Source organism: Gossypium hirsutum, chromosome A12 (assembly GCF_007990345.1).
Source record: "Gossypium hirsutum isolate 1008001.06 chromosome A12, Gossypium_hirsutum_v2.1, whole genome shotgun sequence".
NCBI lineage: Eukaryota > Viridiplantae > Streptophyta > Magnoliopsida > Malvales > Malvaceae > Gossypium > Gossypium hirsutum.
In genome coordinates this window covers 52,568,093-52,573,138 of record NC_053435.1, presented here as the reverse complement: position 1 = coordinate 52,573,138, position 5,046 = coordinate 52,568,093, and the positions used below count along the sequence as shown (strand labels likewise).

Below are 5,046 nucleotides of genomic sequence, written 5' to 3'. Positions count from 1 at the left end.
AGAGCATGGTGACCGAATCGACGTTATAAATGCCGGCTGTTTTCATTGGCTTTGTCCTCATGACTTGCCATTGATAGTTAGTCAGTGAAATCTCCTCAATAAATTTGTAACCCGCCTCAAGTATCTTATTATTGATAGTTGCTCCAGTAGCTGCATCAATCATCTACCGACTCGAAGGATTAAGGCCATTATGGAACGTTTTAACCTGTAGCCAAATCAATAACCCATGGTGAGGGCATCTTCGCAAAAGGTCATTATATCTCTCCCATGCATCGTAGAGTGTTTCTAAATCCATCTGCACAAAAGAAGAGATATCATTATGTAATTTTGTTGTTTTAGCCGGTGGAAAATATTTTAATAAAAAAATTTCGGTCATTTGTTCCCAAGTAGTGATTGACCCTCGTGGTAACAAGTTCAACAATTGTTTAGCCTTATTTCTTAACGAAAAGGGAAACAACCAAAGGTGAATGGCATCATCAGAAATGCCATTAATTTTGAAGGTATCGCAAAATTCTAGGAAATTTGCCAAGTGAGTGTTAGGATCCTCGTCCTGCAAACCATCAAACTGAACAAACTATTGTATCATTTGAATTGTGTTTGGTTTCAGTTCAAAATTATTTGTAGCAATAGCAGGTCTAAGTATACTTGACTCAGTTCTTATTAAATTAGGTTTAGCATAATCATACATAGTGCGTGGAGCAGGATTTTGATGAACAGCAATTGTAGTAGGTAGCAGATTTTCTTGGTTTTCACCCATCTCCTTGGTTGTGGTTTGAATATCGTCCTCTTGCTCGTTCTCTATGTATCTTAAGCTTCGCCTTATTTCTATTAGGTTTTTGCGAATTGTGAGATCGATCTCATTGTCAAAAAGTAATTGCCCTGACGGGTTTCTTCTAGTCATAAACTATAAGAACCTACCAGAAAAAGGGAAAAAGAAGAATTAGTAATAAAAATTAGAATAAAATTTAAATCGCAGTAAAAGTAAATGGCTAAAGTAATAAAAATCGAGTGTTCCTAAAACTTGATACGTGATATTCGTGACAGGTTTTAAATATTTATAATGAATCATTCTTGAAACAAACTATTATCACGATGAAGGCAAGTGTACCTATCGAACAGTAGTATAGCTTTAGCAAAACCGGATTGTCAAACCCAAAGGAACTAAAAGTACTAATAATGACTGTCTTTTTATTATCTAGCCTAAGAATAATAGGGTTTGTTTTAACTAACTAATTAACTAAACTAAGAATTCACAGAAAATAGAAATGGGGAATTACTTTTGGAAAACTCGATTGATTGAGACAATACCTAAGGAAAAATCCACCTAGACTTCACTTGTTATTTGACTCTGAATCGGACGATTTATTCATTTGACTTGATCCATAGAAATCCCTAAGTTGTATTATTATCTCTCTCAAGACTAACAACGTCTAACCCTAGGTTGAATAATTGAAATCTCTTTCTAATTAACTCCCTAGGGTTGCATTAACTCGATCTATGGATCCCGTTATTAGGTTTCACCCTAATCCGGTAAAATCTTGTCACCCTATCTCTAAGCACGCAACCAACTCTGATTAATTATGACAAATGTACTCTTAGACAGGGTCTATTCCTCCTCTGAATAAGAGCTTACTTGAATCAATATCCTGGAATATCAAAATAAGAATTAAGAACACATAATTAAGAACAAGTCAAATATTTATCATACAATTCTGATAATAATAACAAGGTCTGTCTTAAGTTTCATTCCCCTTAGGTATTTAGGGTTTTAGTTCATAACTAAAAAGGTAAACATCTCAGAAGAATAATGAATACAAAACATAAAAAAAAATCCAAAACTCCTGAAGGGCAATTGAGGGGAGATCTTCAGTCTTGATGATGAATCCAGCTTCTGAGATGGATCAATCGGCTTTCCTTGAGCAGTTACCTGCTTCCTTTTCTGTGTATCCCATTTTCCTCCTCCTCTAGGGTGTATTTATAGGCTTTAGAATGCCTAAGAACCCTCAAAATTGGCCTTTTTTGAATTAGACTAAACTTGGGCTTGGCAAGAACATGCCCGTGTGCGATTGCTTAAGGCCGTGGTCAAGCCTGTTAAATAGGCACGGACGTGTGGTCTACCCGTGTGAGTTGTGCTTCGATTCTACCAAATTGACACGGTCATGTGGTTTGCCCGTGTGAGGAGGTCCAAGCCGTGCTGATTTCGTACATTGGCCCATTTTCTTTGCTCGTTTCTCGTTCCTTTCACTCTCCTATGCTCACCTAAGTATAAAACATGAAATTGAGGCATTAGGAGCATCGAATTAACCAATTTTAAGGAAAAATCGTCCATAAAATGTGCTAAACATGGGATAAAAATATGTATGAATTACGGTTTATCAAAAACATTCAATCACATGCATAATGTCCCTTACACGAGCTACCGAGGCTCTAAACATGCATTAAAGGCGGTTTGAGACTAAACCGAGAACTTTTGAAAGTTTTAGGAAAACTTAGAAAAATTTTCATGAAACAGGGTCACACGCCCGTGTGGACATAGGGACATGCCCGTGTCCTCAGGCTGTGTAACTCTTTGTTTATGACGTCAGCAAAACGAATTGAACCACACGGCCAGGCCACACGCTCGTGTGCTAGGCCATGTCCTCCACACGTTTGAGACATATGGTTGTGTCTCTGCCCATGTGGCTAGCACTTAGGCTATTTTCCAAGCCTTTTTGTTACCATTAGTACCTCACATACTTAAATATATTATAGACACAAATTATGTAGCATCAAGTAAATGATTAAACATCCTCCATTAAGACTCAATTGTAACATTCATATGTCATCATACATGTGTTTTGCTTACTCATTTTATACCAAGTCTAAACAGACAAATTTACAATCAATTGAACATGTCATTTTGATTATCACTTACACATTTATGCTCTTTATGACATTATTTCACATTCACAAATGGCATGCCTGCTTAAGTCATTCCACACCAATTTTGTTTTCCAGCATTATTGACTTATTGCCATTTCACACTTTTATTATTTGATTATGACCAATTCGTTTGGTCATCAGACATTCATCCAGCATACATACTGTAACACTAACCATTCATATCAAACAAATATAATCACATGACCATATCACAAGGCATCAATACATAGCTTGGATAAATAGGCTTACAAGCCATCACCCTTGTAAACCACGTCTCATGGCTAAACACAGCGAATCATTTTAAGCCAACATCTTGACCAAATCAGAAGAATACACATCATAATAAATAAGTCTCTATACATGCCACTCACTCAAATACACCTAGGGTTTATCAATACCCCAACGGTATTAGCTTGATAGTGTGTTGCTGCCTCCGACGCTCTCCTACCCCACCGACCTAAAAACACTAAAGAAATAAAAAGGGAGGGAGTAAGCTTTACACTTAGTAAGTCCATATGAAAATAATAAGCAATATGCCAACATGCTTATCAAGGTAAAATGACTATAATTACACTTTTGCTTATTTTCTGGTCGTGCTATTTTTCTCGAGTCATAGTTGCTAATTTATTTATATCTAGAGATACAGAACTCCAACTTAAGATTCTCTAAGTTTCCTTAAAATTAGACTCACATATCATCTTACAATAAAATATTCAGAATTTTTAGTCTATCCAATAAGTATAGTTGATCCTTTAAAGTTACCCCTTTTTTGATGTCTGACAATTCCGACCCCTTTTCACTAAAAATTAATTATCTCATAATACGGTACTCAGATGATGTTTTCCTCTATTTCTCTTGAAAATAGACTCACTAAGGATTTTAAGCATATAAATTATAGCCCATAAATATTTTTTTTACAATTTTAAATGAGTTTCTCAAATCATAATAGGGGATTTTGAAACCATTCTCACTCTATCTCACAATAATATAAATATCTCATAATCTAATATTCATTTTCTTACACCGTTTCTTCTATCTGAAACTATACTCAATAAGCGTTAAATTCATATTTTATTCAGCCTCAAATTCAATGTTCACAATTTTTTGTGAATTTTCAAAATTGGACTACAGCTACTGTCCAAAACAATTTTAGTACAAAAATGATGATGACTAAGTTCATCACACCTTCATTTCTTTTAAATTAGAAACCTATGCATTTATAAACATATATCTTAGTCCACCAAATTAACCTAACATCATTTCACAACACTTATGGACTTACCATTCGTGGATTTCATATTCAATTGAGTTTTCGTACATACCTGTACTCATTCGTAACATAACTAAAGTTCGTTCTCACTAATGGCATACCTCATTGGGACCATCATCAAATCCTTCCTTGTATTACCCATTGAACACTAGAAACACTAATGGATACACGAAAACTTGCACATAGTGCCATATACGCAACTAGAACCAACTCATAGTGCGTGACATATGTAGCTAAAGCAACCACATATTATGTAATGCTCGTATTTGAACTACTAATGGGTCTGTACACAAAGTCAGCACCTGGACCCTAAAGCATTAACATGATATGCTCGCTCAGTGAGTCACTCATGGGCTTGATCACATAGTTAGCACTCGGACCCACATTACATATATCACTTATCTCATGAACTCAGACACAACCCATGAGTTCAGACCACATTATTTCTCATGACATATCCCGTGTATCCTATACTATTCCTGAGGTTCAAACGGGGTTTCTTGTTTAACTCAATGTCGATGCACTTGCTCATAATGTTATTTACTCTTCCATCATACATTTCATACTTTCATGATTGCAATAAAACATTTAAATGTATGTATTATAAAAGCATTAAAATATGCTACAACATCACATTATTTGCTTATGTACTTACTTGTTGAATCTTCATAAAAAATATCCGTATAATCAATCATACAATTTATATAATAATAACAATAAAGCATTTAATATTCAATTATAACATTGCATTATTATTATCACAGGAACTTACCTCAAGGGAAAATTTCAGCCAATTATTCCATTTTAGTCCATAACCTCGTGCTTTCTGATTTAAGCTCGAATGCCAATTTTCT

At 35.0% G+C, this 5,046-nt stretch overlaps 1 non-coding gene across 1 annotated transcript; it reads left to right on the top strand.

The window, feature by feature from the left end:
- Positions 1–221: 221 nt before the first annotated feature.
- LOC121211941 (small nucleolar RNA R71) lies at positions 222–327 on the top strand. The gene has a single exon (XR_005907157.1). It is a non-coding gene; the product is annotated as a small nucleolar RNA R71 (small nucleolar RNA).
- The last annotated feature ends 4,719 nt before the right edge of the window (positions 328–5,046 follow it).